Below are 14,374 nucleotides of genomic sequence, written 5' to 3' on the forward strand. Positions count from 1 at the left end.
GTACCATCCTGGAGTGTGTCACCCTCCCGGAGGTACCATCCTGGAGTGTGTCACCCTCCCCATAGGTACCATCCTGCAGTGTGTCACCCTCCCCAGAGGCACCATCCTGGAGTGTGTCACCCTCCCCAGAGGTACCACACTGGAGTGTGTCACCCTCCCCAGAGGCACCATCCTGGAGTGTGTCACCCTCCCCAGAGGCACCATCCTGGAGTGTGTCACCCTCCCCAGAGGCACCATCCTGGATTGTGTCAACCTCCCCAGAGGTACCATCCTGGAGTGTGTCACCCTCCCCAGAGGCACCATCCTCGAGTGTGTCACCCTCCCAGAGGTACCATCCTGGATTGTGTCACCCCCAGAGATACCATCCTGGGGTGTGTCACCCTCCCAGAGGTACCATCCTGGAGTGATCACCCTCCCAGAGGTACCATCCTGGATTGTGTCACCCCCAGAGGTACCATCTTGGAGTGTGTCACCCTCCCCAGAGGAACCATCCTGGAGTGCGTCACCCTCCCGGAGGTACCATCCTGCAGTGTGTCACCCTCCCCAGAGGTACCATCCTGCAGTGTGTCACCCTCCCCAGAGGCACCATACTGGATTTTGTCAACCTCCCCAGAGGTACCATCCTGGAGTGTGTCACCCTCCGAGAGGTACCATTCTGGAGTGTGTCACCCTCCCAGAGGTACCATCCAGGAGTGTGTCACCCTCCCCAGAGGCACCATCCTGGATTGTGTCACCCTCCCAGAGGTACCATCCTGGACTGTGTCACCCTCCCAGAGGTACCATCCAGGAGTGTGTTACCCTCCCCAGAGGTACCATCCTGCAGTGTGACACCCTCCCCAGAGGCACCATCCTGGACTGTGTCACCCTCCCCAGAGGTACAATCCTGCAGTATGTCACCCTCCCCAGAGGTACCAGCCAGGACTGTGTCAACCCCAGAGGTTCCATCCTGGAGTGTGTCACCCTCCCAGAGCTACTATACTGGAGTGTGTCACCCTCCCCAGATGCACCATCCTGGATTGTGTCACCCTCCCCAGAGGTACCATCCTGCAGTGTGTCAACCTCCCCAGAGGTACCATCCTGGATTGTGTCACCCCCAGAGGTACCATCCTGGAGTGTGTCACCCTCCCCAGAGGCACCATCCTGGAGTGTGTCACCCTCCCAGAGCAACCTTCCTGGAGTGTGTCACCCTCCCCAGAGGCACCATCCTGGAGTGTGTCACCCTTCCCAGAGGTACCATCCTGGAGTGTGTCACCCTCCCAGAGGTACCATCCTGGAGTGTGTCACCCTCCCCAGAGGTACCACCCTAGAGTATGTCACCCTTCCCAGAGGTACCATCCTGGAGTGTTTCACCCTCCCAGAGGCACCATCCTGGATTGTCTCACCCTCCCCAGAGGTACCATCCTGCAGTGTGTCACCCTCCTTTAGAGGAACCATCCTGGACTGTGTCACCCTCCTCAGAGGAACCATCCTGGAGTGTGTCACCCTCCCAGAGGTACCATCCTGGAGTGTGTCAACCTCCCCAGGGGTACCATCCTGGAGTGTGTCACCCTCCCGGAGGTACCATCCTGGAGTGTGTCACCCTCCCCATAGGTACCATCCTGCAGTGTGTCACCCTCCCCAGAGGCACCATCCTGGAGTGTGTCACCCTCCCCAGAGGTACCACACTGGAGTGTGTCACCCTCCCCAGAGGCACCATCCTGGAGTGTGTCACCCTCCCCAGAGGCACCATCCTGGAGTGTGTCACCCTCCCCAGAGGCACCATCCTGGATTGTGTCAACCTCCCCAGAGGTACCATCCTGGAGTGTGTCACCCTCCCCAGAGGCACCATCCTCGAGTGTGTCACCCTCCCAGAGGTACCATCCTGGATTGTGTCACCCCCAGAGATACCATCCTGGGGTGTGTCACCCTCCCAGAGGTACCATCCTGGAGTGATCACCCTCCCAGAGGTACCATCCTGGATTGTGTCACCCCCAGAGGTACCATCCTGGATTGTGTCACCCCCAGAGGTACCATCCTGGAGTGTGTCACCCTCCGCAGAGGTACGTCTTGCAGTGTGTCACCCTCCCCAGAGGCACCATCCTGGAGTCTGTCACCCACCTCAGAGGTACCATCCTGGAGTGTGTCACCCTCCCAGAGGTACCATCCTGGAGTGTGTCACCCTCCCAGAGGCACCATCCTGGATTGTGTCACCCCCAGAGGTACCATCCTGGGGTGTGTCACCCTCCAAGAGGTACCATCCTGGATTGTGTCACCCGCAGAGGTACCATCCTGCAGTGTGTCACCCTCCCCAGAGGCACCATCCTGGAGTGTGTCACCCTCGAAGAGGAACCATCCTGGAGTGTGTCACCCTACCCAGAGGTACTATCCTGGAGTGAGTCACCCTCCCAGAGGTACCATCCTGGACTGTGTCACCCTCCGAGAGGTACCATCCCAGAGTGTGTCATCCGCCCCAGAGGTACCATCCTGGAGTGTGTCACCCTCCCCTGAGGTACCATCCTGGAGTGTGTCACCCTCCCCTGAGGTACCATCCTGGAGTGTGTCATCCTCTCCAGAGGTACCATCCTGGATTGTGTCACCCTCCCCAGAGGTATCATCCTGGAGTGTTTCACCCTCCCCAGAGGCACCATCCTGGAGTGTGTCACCCTCCCCAGAGGTACCATCCTGCAGTGTGTCACCCTCCCCAGAGGAACCATCCTGGAGTGTGTCACCCTCCCCAGAGGAACCATCCTGGAGTATGTCACCCTCCCAGAGGTACCATCCTGGAGTGTGTCAACCTCCCCAGAGGTACCATACTGAAGTGTACACCCTCCCGGAGGTACCATCCTGGAGTGTGTCACCCTCCCCAGAGGTACCATCCTGCAGCGTGTCACCCTCCTCAGAGGCACCATCCTGGAGTGTGTCACCCTCCCCAGAGGTACCATACTAGAGTGTGTCACCCTCCCCAGAGGCACCATCCTGGAGTGTGTCACCCTCCCCAGAGGCACCATCCTGGATTGTGTCAACCTCCCCAGAGGTACCATCCTGGAGTGTGTCACCCTCCCAGAGGTACCATCCTGGAGTGTGTCACCCTCCGAGAGGTACCATCCCGGACTGTTTCACCCTCCTAGAGGTACCATCCTGCAGTGTGTCACCCTCCCCAGAGGCACCATCCTCGAGTGTGTCACCCTCCCAGAGGTACCATCCTGGTTTGTGTCACCCCCAGAGATACCATCCTGGGGTGTGTCACCCTCCCAGAGGTACCATCCTGGAGTGGGTCACCCTCCCAGAGGTACCATCCTGAATTGTGTCACCCCCAGAGGTACCATCCTGGAGTGTGTCACCCTCCCCAGAGGTACCACCCTGGAGTGTGTCACCCTCCCCAGAGGTACCACCCTTGAGTGTGTCACCCTCCCCAGAGGCACCATCCTGGAGTGTGTCACCCTCCCCAGAGGTACCATCCTGCAGTGTGTCACCCTCCCCAGAGGCACCATCCTGGAGTGTGTCACCCTCCCAGAGGTACCATCCTGGAGTGTGTCACCCTCCCAGAGGTACCATCCTGGAGTGTGTCACCCCCAGAGGTACCATCCTGGAGTGTTTCACCCTCCCAGAGGTACCATCCTGGAGTGTGTCACCCTCCCAGCGGTACCATCCTGGAGTGTGTAACCCTCCCAGAGGTACCATCCTGGAGTGTGTCACCCTCCCAGAGGTACCATCCTGGAGTGTGTCACCCTCCGAGAGGTACCATCCCGGACTGTTTCACCCTCCTAGAGGTACCAACCTGCAGTGTGTCACCCTCCCCAGAGGCACCATCCTCGAGTGTGTCACCCTCCCAGAGGTACCATCCTGGATTGTGTCACCCCCAGAGATACCATCCTGGGGAGTGTCACCCTCCCAGAGGTACCATCCTGGAGTGGGTCACCCTCCCAGAGGTACCATCCTGAATTGTGTCACCCCCAGAGGTACCATCCTGGATTGTGTCACCCCCAGAGGTACCATCCTGGAGTGTGTCACCCTCCCCAGATGCACCATCCTGGAGTGTGTCACCCTCCCCAGAGGCACCATCCTGGAGTGTGTCACCATTCCCAGAGGCACCATCCTGGATTGTGTCACCCCCAGAGGTACAATCCTGGGGTGTGTCACCCTTCCAGAGGTACCATATTGGATTGTGTCACCCTCCCAGAGGCACCATACTGTGGTGTGTCACCCTCCCCAGAGGTACCATCCTGCAGTGTGTCACCCTCCCCAGAGGCACCATCCTGGAGTGTGTCAACCTCCCCAGAGGTACCATACTGAAGTGTGTCACCCTCCCGGAGGTACCATCCTGGAGTGTGTCACCCTCCCCAGAGGTACCATCCTGCAGCGTGTCACCCTCCTCAGAGGCACCATCCTGGAGTGTGTCACCCTCCCCAGAGGTACCATACTAGAGTGTGTCACCCTCCCCAGAGGCACCATCCTGGAGTGTGTCACCCTCCCCAGAGGCACCATCCTGGATTGTGTCAACCTCCCCAGAGGTACCATCCTGGAGTGTGTCACCCTCCCAGAGGTACCATCCTGGAGTGTGTCACCCTCCCAGAGGTACCATCCAGGAGTGTGTCACCCTCCCCAGAGGTACCATTCTGCAGTGTGTCACCCTCCCCAGAGGCACCATCCTGGATTGTGTCACCCTCCCAGAGGTACCATCCTGGACTGTGTCACCCTCCCCAGAGGCACCATCCTCGAGTGTGTCACCCTCCCAGAAGTACCATCCTGGATTGTGTCACCCCTAGAGATACCATCCTGGGGTGTGTCACCCTCCCAGAGGTACCATCCTGGAGTGGGTCACCCTCCCAGAGGTACCATCCTGGATTGTGTCACCCCCAGAGGTACCATCCTGGATTGTGTCACCCCCAGAGGTACCATCCTGGAGTGTGTCACCCTCCGCAGAGGTACGTCCTGCAGTGTGTCACCCTCCCCAGAGGCACCATCCTGTAGTCTGTCACCCACCTCAGAGGTACCATCCTGGAGTGTGTCACCCTCCCAGAGGTACCATCCTGGAGTGTGTCACCCTCCCAGAGGCACCATCCTGGATTGTGTCACCCCCAGAGGTACCATCCTGGGGTGTGTCACCCTCCCAGAGGTACCATCCTGGATTGTGTCACCCGCAGAGGTACCATCCTGCAGTGTGTCACCCTCCCCAGAGGCACCATCCTGGAGTGTGTCACCCTCGAAGAGGAACCATCCTGGAGTGTGTCACCCTACCCAGAGGTACCATCCTGGAGTGAGTCACCCTCCCAGAGGTACCATCCTGGACTGTGTCCCCCTCCGAGAGGTACCATCCCAGAGTGTGTCACCCTCCCCTGAGGTACCATCCTGGAGTGTGTCACCCTCCCCTGAGGTACCATCCTGGAGTGTGTCATCCTCCCCAGTGGTACCATCCTGGATTGTGTCACCCTCCCCAGAGGTATCATCCTGGAGTGTGCCACCCTCCCCAGAGGCACCATCCTGGAGTGTGTCACCCTCCCCAGAGGTACCATCCTGGAGTGTGTCACCCTCCCCAGAGGTACCATCCTGGAGTGTGTCACCCTCCCAGAGGTACCATCCTGGAGTGTGTCACCCTCCCCAGAGGTACCATCCTGGAGTGTGTCACCCTCCCCAGAGGTACCATCCTGGAGTGTGTCACCCTCCCCAGAGGTACCATCCTGGAGTGTGTCACCCTCCCAGAGGTACCATCCTGGAGTGTGTCACCCTCCCCAGAGGTACCACCCTGGAGTGTGTCACCCTTCCCAGAGGTACCATCCTGGAGTGTTTCACCCTCCCCAGAGGCACCATCCTGGAGTGTGTCACCCTCCCCAGAGGTACCATCCTGCAGTGTGTCACCCTCCCCAGAGGAACCATCCTGGAGTGTGTCACCCTCCCCAGAGGAACCATCCTGGAGTGTGTCACCCTCCCAGAGGTACCATCCTGGAGTGTGTCAACCTCCCCAGAGGTACCATACTGAAGTGTGTCACCCTCCCGGAGGTACCATCCTGGAGTGTGTCACCCTCCCCAGAGGTACCATCCTGCAGCGTGTCACCCTCCTCAGAGGCACCATCCTGGAGTGTGTCACCCTCCCCAGAGGTACCATACTAGAGTGTGTCACCCTCCCCAGAGGCACCATCCAGGAGTGTGTCACCCTCCCCAGAGGCACCATCCTGGATTGTGTCAACCCCCCCAGAGGTACCATCCTGGAGTGTGTCACCCTCCCAGAGGTACCATCCTGGAGTGTGTCACCCTCCGAGAGGTACCATCCCGGACTGTTTCACCCTCCTAGAGGTACCATCCTGCAGTGTGTCACCCTCCCCAGAGGCACCATCCTCGAGTGTGTCACCCTCCCAGAGGTACCATCCTGGTTTGTGTCACCCCCAGAGATACCATCCTGGGGTGTGTCACCCTCCCAGAGGTACCATCCTGGAGTGGGTCACCCTCCCAGAGGTACCATCCTGAATTGTGTCACCCCCAGAGGTACCATCCTGGAGTGTGTCACCCTCCCCAGAGGTACCACCCTGGAGTGTGTCACCCTCCCCAGAGGTACCACCCTTGAGTGTGTCACCCTCCCCAGAGGCACCATCCTGGAGTGTGTCACCCTCCCCAGAGGTACCCTCCTGCAGTGTGTCACCCTCCCCAGAGGCACCATCCTGGAGTGTGTCACCCTCCCAGAGGTACCGTCCTGGAGTGTGTCACCCTCCCAGAGGTACCATCCTGGAGTGTCACCCCCAGAGGTACCATCCTGGAGTGTGTCACCCTCCCAGAGGTACCATCCTGGAGTGTGTCACCCTCCCAGCGGTACCATCCTGGAGTGTGTAACCCTCCCAGAGGTACCATCCTGGAGTGTGTCACCCTCCCAGAGGTACCATCCTGGAGTGTGTCACCCTCCGAGAGGTACCATCCCGGACTGTTTCACCCTCCTAGAGGTACCAACCTGCAGTGTGTCACCCTCCCCAGAGGCACCATCCTCGAGTGTGTCACCCTCCCAGAGGTACCATCCTGGATTGTGTCACCCCCAGAGATACCATCCTGGGGTGTGTCACCCTCCCAGAGGTACCATCCTGGAGTGGGTCACCCTCCCAGAGGTACCATCCTGAATTGTGTCACCCCCAGAGGTACCATCCTGGATTCTGTCACCCCCAGAGGTACCATCCTGGAGTGTGTCACCCTCCCCAGATGCACCATCCTGGAGTGTGTCACCCTCCCCAGAGGCACCATCCTGGAGTGTGTCACCCTTCCCAGAGGCACCATCCTGGATTGTGTCACCCCCAGAGGTACAATCCTGGGGTGTGTCACCCTCCCAGAGGTACCATATTGGATTGTGTCACCCTCCCGGAGGCACCATACTGGGGTGTGTCACCCTCCCCAGAGGTACCATCCTGCAGTGTGTCACCCTCCCCAGAGGCACCATCCTGGAGTGTGTCACCCACCTCAGAGGTACCATCCTGGAGTGTGTCACCCACCTCAGAGGTACCATCCTGGAGTGTGTCACCCTCCCAAAGGTACCATCCTGGAGTGTGTCACCCTCCCAGAGGCACCATCGTGGATTGTGTCACCCCCAGAGGTACCATCCTGGGGTGTGTCATCCTCCCAGAGGTACCATCCTGGATTGTGTCACCCGCAGAGGTACCATCCTGCAGTGTGTCACCCTCCCCAGAGGCACCATCCTGGAGTGTGTCACCCTCGAAGAGGAACCATCCTGGAGTGTGTCACCCTACCCAGAGGTACCATCCTGGAGTGAGTCACCCTCCCAGAGGTACCATCCTGGACTGTGTCACCCTCCCAGAGGTACCATCCCGGAGTGTGTCACCCGCCCCAGAGGTACCATCCTGGAGTGTGTCACCCTCCCCTGAGGTAGCACCCTGGAGTGTGTCACCCTCCCCTGAGGTACCATCCTGGATTGTGTCACCCTCCCCAGAGGTACCATCCTGGATTGTGTCACCCTCCCCAGAGGTATCATCCTGGAATGTGTCACCCTCCTCAGAGGCACCATCCTGGAGTGTGTCACCCTCCCCAGAGGTACCATCCTGGAGTGTGTCACCCTCCCCAGAGGTACCATCCTGGAGTGTGTCACCCTCCCAGAGGTACAATCCTGGAGTGTGTCACCCTCCCCAGAGGTACCACCCTGGAGTGTGTTACACTTCCCAGAGGTACCATCCTGGAGTGTTTCACCCTCCCCAGAGGCACAATCCTGCAGTGTGTCACCCTCCCCAGAGGTACCACCCTGGAGTGTGTCACCCTTCCCAGAGGTACCATCTTGGAGTGTGTCACCCTCCCCAGAGGAACCATCCTGGAGTGCGTCACCCTCCCAGAGGTACCATCCTGGAGTGTGCCACCCTCCCAGAGGTACCATCCTGGAGTGTGTCAACCTCCCCAGAGGTAGCATCCTGGAGTGTGTCACCCTCCCAGAGGTACCATCCCGGAGTGTGTCACCCGCCCCAGAGGTACCATCCTGGAGTGTGTCACCCTCCCCTGAGGTACCACCCTGGAGTGTGTCACCCTCCCCTGAGGTACCATCCTGGATTCTGTCACCCTCCCCAGAGGTACCATCCTGGATTGTGTCACCCTCCCCAGAGGTATCATCCTGGAATGTGTCACCCTCCCCAGAGGCACCATCCTGGAGTGTGTCACCCTCCCCAGAGGTACCATCCTGGAGTGTGTCACCCTCCCCAGAGGTACCATCCTGGAGTGTGTCACCCTCCCAGAGGTACAATCCTGGAGTGTGTCACCCTCCCCAGAGGTACCACCCTGGAGTGTGTCACCCTTCCCAGAGGTACCATCCTGGAGTGTTTCACCCTCCCCAGAGGCACAATCCTGAAGTGTGTCACCCTCCCCAGAGGTACCACCCTGGAGTGTGTCACCCTTCCCAGAGGTACCATCTTGGAGTGTGTCACCCTCCCCAGAGGAACCATCCTGGAGTGCGTCACCCTCCCGGAGGTACCATCCTGCAGTGTGTCACCCTCCCCAGAGGCACCATCCTCGAGTGTGTCACCCTCCCAGAGGTACCATCCTGGTTTGTGTCACCCCCAGAGATACCATCCTGGGGTGTCTCACCCTCCCAGAGGTACCATCCTGGAGTGGGTCACCCTCCCAGAGGTACCATCCTGAATTGTGTCACCCCCAGAGGTACCATCCTGGAGTGTGTCACCCTCCCCAGAGGTACCACCCTGGAGTGTGTCACCCTCCCCAGAGGTACCACCCTTGAGTGTGTCACCCTCCCCAGAGGCACCATCCTGGAGTGTGTCACCCTCCCCAGAGGTACCATCCTGCAGTGTGTCACCCTCCCCAGAGGCACCATCCTGGAGTGTGTCACCCTCCCAGAGGTACCATCCTGGAGTGTGTCACCCTCCCAGAGGTACCATCCTGGAGTGTGTCACCCCCAGAGGTACCATCCTGGAGTGTGTCACCCTCCCAGAGGTACCATCCTGGAGTGTGTCACCCTCCCAGCGGTACCATCCTGGAGTGTGTAACCCTCCCAGAGGTACCATCCTGGAGTGTGTCACCCCCCCAGAGGTACCATCCTGGAGTGTGTCACCCTCCGAGAGGTACCATCCCGGACTGTTTCACCCTCCTAGAGGTACCAACCTGCAGTGTGTCACCCTCCCCAGAGGCACCATCCTCGAGTGTGTCACCCTCCCAGAGGTACCATCCTGGATTGTGTCACCCCCAGAGATACCATCCTGGGGTGTGTCACCCTCCCAGAGGTACCATCCTGGAGTGGGTCACCCTCCCAGAGGTACCATCCTGAATTGTGTCACCCCCAGAGGTACCATCCTGGATTGTGTCACCCACAGAGGTACCATCCTGGAGTGTGCCACCCTCCCCAGATGCATCATCCTGGAGTGTGTCACCCTCCCCAGAGGCACCATCCTGGAGTGTGTCACCCTTCCCAGAGGCACCATCCTGGATTGTGTCACCCCCAGAGGTACAATCCTGGGGTGTGTCACCCTTCCAGAGGTACCATATTGGATTGTGTCACCCTCCCAGAGGCACCATACTGTGGTGTGTCACCCTACCCAGAGGTACCATCCTGCAGTGTGTCACCCTCCCCAGAGGCACCATCCTGGAGTGTGTCACCCACCTCAGAGGTACCATCCTGGAGTGTGTCACCCACCTCAGAGGTACCATCCTGGAGTGTGTCACCCTCCCAGAGGTACCATCCTGGAGTGTGTCACCCTCCCAGAGGCACCACCCTGGAGTGTGTCACCCTTCCCAGAGGTACCATCCTGGAGTGTTTCACCCTCCCCAGAGGCACCATCCTGGAGTGTGTCACCCTCCCCAGAGGTACCATCCTGCAGTGTGTCACCCTCCCCAGAGGAACCATCCTGGAGTGTGTCACCCTCCCCAGAGGAACCATCCTGGAGTGTGTCACCCTCCCAGAGGTACCATCCTGGAGTGTGTCAACCTCCCCAGAGGTACCATACTGAAGTGTGTCACCCTCCCGGAGGTACCATCCTGGAGTGTGTCACCCTCCCCAGAGGTACCATCCTGCAGCGTGTCACCCTCCTCAGAGGCACCATCCTGGAGTGTGTCACCCTCCCCAGAGGTACCATACTAGAGTGTGTCACCCTCCCCAGAGGCACCATCCTGGAGTGTGTCACCCTCCCCAGAGGCACCATCCTGGATTGTGTCAACCTCCCCAGAGGTACCATCCTGGAGTGTGTCACCCTCCCAGAGGTACCATCCTGGAGTGTGTCACCCTCCCAGAGGTACCATCCAGGAGTGTGTCACCCTCCCCAGAGGTACCATTCTGCAGTGTGTCACCCTCCCCAGAGGCACCATCCTGGATTGTGTCACCCTCCCAGAGGTACCATCCTGGACTGTGTCACCCTCCCCAGAGGCACCATCCTCGAGTGTGTCACCCTCCCAGAAGTACCATCCTGGATTGTGTCACCCCTAGAGATACCATCCTGGGGTGTGTCACCCTCCCAGAGGTACCATCCTGGAGTGGGTCACCCTCCCAGAGGTACCATCCTGGATTGTGTCACCCCCAGAGGTACCATCCTGGATTGTGTCACCCCCAGAGGTACCATCCTGGAGTGTGTCACCCTCCGCAGAGGTACGTCCTGCAGTGTCTCACCCTCCCCAGAGGCACCATCCTGGAGTCTGTCACCCACCTCAGAGGTACCATCCTGGAGTGTGTCACCCTCCCAGAGGTACCATCCTGGAGTGTGTCACCCTCCCAGAGGCACCATCCTGGATTGTGTCACCCCCAGAGGTACCATCCTGGGGTGTGTCACCCTCCCAGAGGTACCATCCTGGATTGTGTCACCCGCAGAGGTACCATCCTGCAGTGTGTCACCCTCCCCAGAGGCACCATCCTGGAGTGTGTCACCCTCGAAGAGGAACCATCCTGGAGTGTGTCACCCTACCCAGAGGTACCATCCTGGAGTGAGTCACCCTCCCAGAGGTACCATCCTGGACTGTGTCCCCCTCCGAGAGATACCATCCCAGAGTGTGTCACCCTCCCCTGAGGTACCATCCTGGAGTGTGTCACCCTCCCCTGCGGTACCATCCTGGAGTGTGTCATCCTCCCCAGAGGTACCATCCTGGATTGTATCACCCTCCCCAGAGGTATCATCCTGGAGTGTGTCACCCTCCCCAGAGGCACCATCCTGGAGTGTGTCACCCTCCCCAGAGGTACCATCCTGGAGTGTGTCACCCTCCCCAGAGGTACCATCCTGGAGTGTGTCACCCTCCCAGAGGTACCATCCTGGAGTGTGTCACCCTCCCCAGAGGTACCATCCTGGAGTGTGTCACCCTCCCCAGAGGTACCATCCTGGAGTGTGTCACCCTCCCCAGAGGTACCATCCTGGAGTGTGTCACCCTCCCAGAGGTACCATCCTGGAGTGTGTCACCCTCCCCAGAGGTACCACCCTGGAGTGTGTCACCCTTCCCAGAGGTACCATCCTGGAGTGTTTCACCCTCCCCAGAGGCACCATCCTGGAGTGTGTCACCCTCCCCAGAGGTACCATCCTGCAGTGTGTCACCCTCCCCAGAGGAACCATCCTGGAGTGTGTCACCCTCCCCAGAGGAACCATCCTGGAGTGTGTCACCCTCCCAGAGGTACCATCCTGGAGTGTGTCAACCTCCCCAGAGGTACCATACTGAAGTGTGTCACCCTCCCGGAGGTACCATCCTGGAGTGTGTCACCCTCCCCAGAGGTACCATCCTGCAGAGTGTCACCCTCCTCAGAGGCACCATCCTGGAGTGTGTCACCCTCCCCAGAGGTACCATACTAGAGTGTGTCACCCTCCCCAGAGGCACCATCCAGGAGTGTGTCACCCTCCCCAGAGGCACCATCCTGGATTGTGTCAACCTCCCCAGAGGTACCATCCTGTAGTGTGTCACCCTCCCAGAGGTACCATCCTGGAGTGTGTCACCCTCCGAGAGGTACCATCCCGGACTGTTTCACCCTCCTAGAGGTACCATCCTGCAGTGTGTCACCCTCCCCAGAGGCACCATCCTCGAGTGTGTCACCCTCCCAGAGGTACCATCCTGGTTTGTGTCACCCCCAGAGATACCATCCTGGGGTGTGTCACCCTCCCAGAGGTACCATCCTGGAGTGGGTCACCCTCCCAGAGGTACCATCCTGAATTGTGTCACCCCCAGAGGTACCATCCTGGAGTGTGTCACCCTCCCCAGAGGTACCACCCTGGAGTGTGTCACCATCCCCAGAGGTACCACCCTTGAGTGTGTCACCCTCCCCAGAGGCACCATCCTGGAGTGTGTCACCCTCCCCAGAGGTACCCTCCTGCAGTGTGTCACCCTCCCCAGAGGCACCATCCTGGAGTGTGTCACCCTCCCAGAGGTACCATCCTGGAGTGTGTCACCCTCCCAGAGGTACCATCCTGGAGTGTCACCCCCAGAGGTACCATCCTGGAGTGTGTCACCCTCCCAGAGGTACCATCCTGGAGTGTGTCACCCTCCCAGCGGTACCATCCTGGAGTGTGTAACCCTCCCAGAGGTACCATCCTGGAGTGTGTCACCCTCCCAGAGGTACCATCCTGGAGTGTGTCACCCTCCGAGAGGTACCATCCCGGACTGTTTCACCCTCCTAGAGGTACCAACCTGCAGTGTGTCACCCTCCCCAGAGGCACCATCCTCGAGTGTGTCACCCTCCCAGAGGTACCATCCTGGATTGTGTCACCCCCAGAGATACCATCCTGGGGTGTGTCACCCTCCCAGAGGTACCATCCTGGAGTGGGTCACCCTCCCAGAGGTACCATCCTGAATTGTGTCACCCCCAGAGGTACCATCCTGGATTCTGTCACCCCCAGAGGGACCATCCTGGAGTGTGTCACCCTCCCCAGATGCACCATCCTGGAGTGTGTCACCCTCCCCAGAGGCACCATCCTGGAGTGTGTCACCCTTCCCAGAGGCACCATCCTGGATTGTGTCACCCCCAGAGGTACAATCCTGGGGTGTGTCACCCTCCCAGAGGTACCATATTGGATTGTGTCACCCTCCCAGAGGCACCATACTGGGGTGTGTCACCCTCCCCAGAGGTACCATCCTGCAGTGTGTCACCCTCCCCAGAGGCACCATCCTGGAGTGTGTCACCCACCTCAGAGGTACCATCCTGGAGTGTGTCACCCACCTCAGAGGTACCATCCTGGAGTGTGTCACCCTCCCAAAGGTACCATCCTGGAGTGTGTCACCCTCCCAGAGGCACCATCGTGGATTGTGTCACCCCCAGAGGTACCATCCTGGGGTGTGTCATCCTCCCAGAGGTACCATCCTGGATTGTGTCACCCGCAGAGGTACCATCCTGCAGTGTGTCACCCTCCCCAGAGGCACCATCCTGGAGTGTGTCACCCTCGAAGAGGAACCATCCTGGAGTGTGTCACCCTACCCAGAGGTACCATCCTGGAGTGAGTCACCCTCCCAGAGGTACCATCCTGGACTGTGTCACCCTCCCAGAGGTACCATCCCGGAGTGTGTCACCCGCCCCAGAGGTACCATCCTGGAGTGTGTCACCCTCCCCTGAGGTACCACCCTGGAGTGTGTCACCCTCCCCTGAGGTACCATCCTGGATTGTGTCACCCTCCCCAGAGGCACCATCCTGGAGTGTGTCACCCTCGAAGAGGAACCATCCTGGAGTGTGTCACCCTACCCAGAGGTACCATCCTGGAGTGAGTCACCCTCCCAGAGGTACCATCCTGGACTGTGTCACCCTCCCAGAGGTACCATCCCGGAGTGTGTCACCCGCCCCAGAGGTACCATCCTGGAGTGTGTCACCCTCCCCTGAGGTACCACCCTGGAGTGTGTCACCCTCCCCTGAGGTACCATCCTGGATTGTGTCACCCTCCCCAGAGGTACCATCCTGGATTGTGTCACCCTCCCCAGAGGTATCATCCTGGAATATGTCACCCTCCCCAGAGGCACCATC

Source organism: Lissotriton vulgaris, unplaced genomic scaffold (genome assembly GCF_964263255.1).
Source record: "Lissotriton vulgaris unplaced genomic scaffold, aLisVul1.2 SCAFFOLD_4453, whole genome shotgun sequence".
Lineage (NCBI taxonomy): Eukaryota > Metazoa > Chordata > Amphibia > Caudata > Salamandridae > Lissotriton > Lissotriton vulgaris.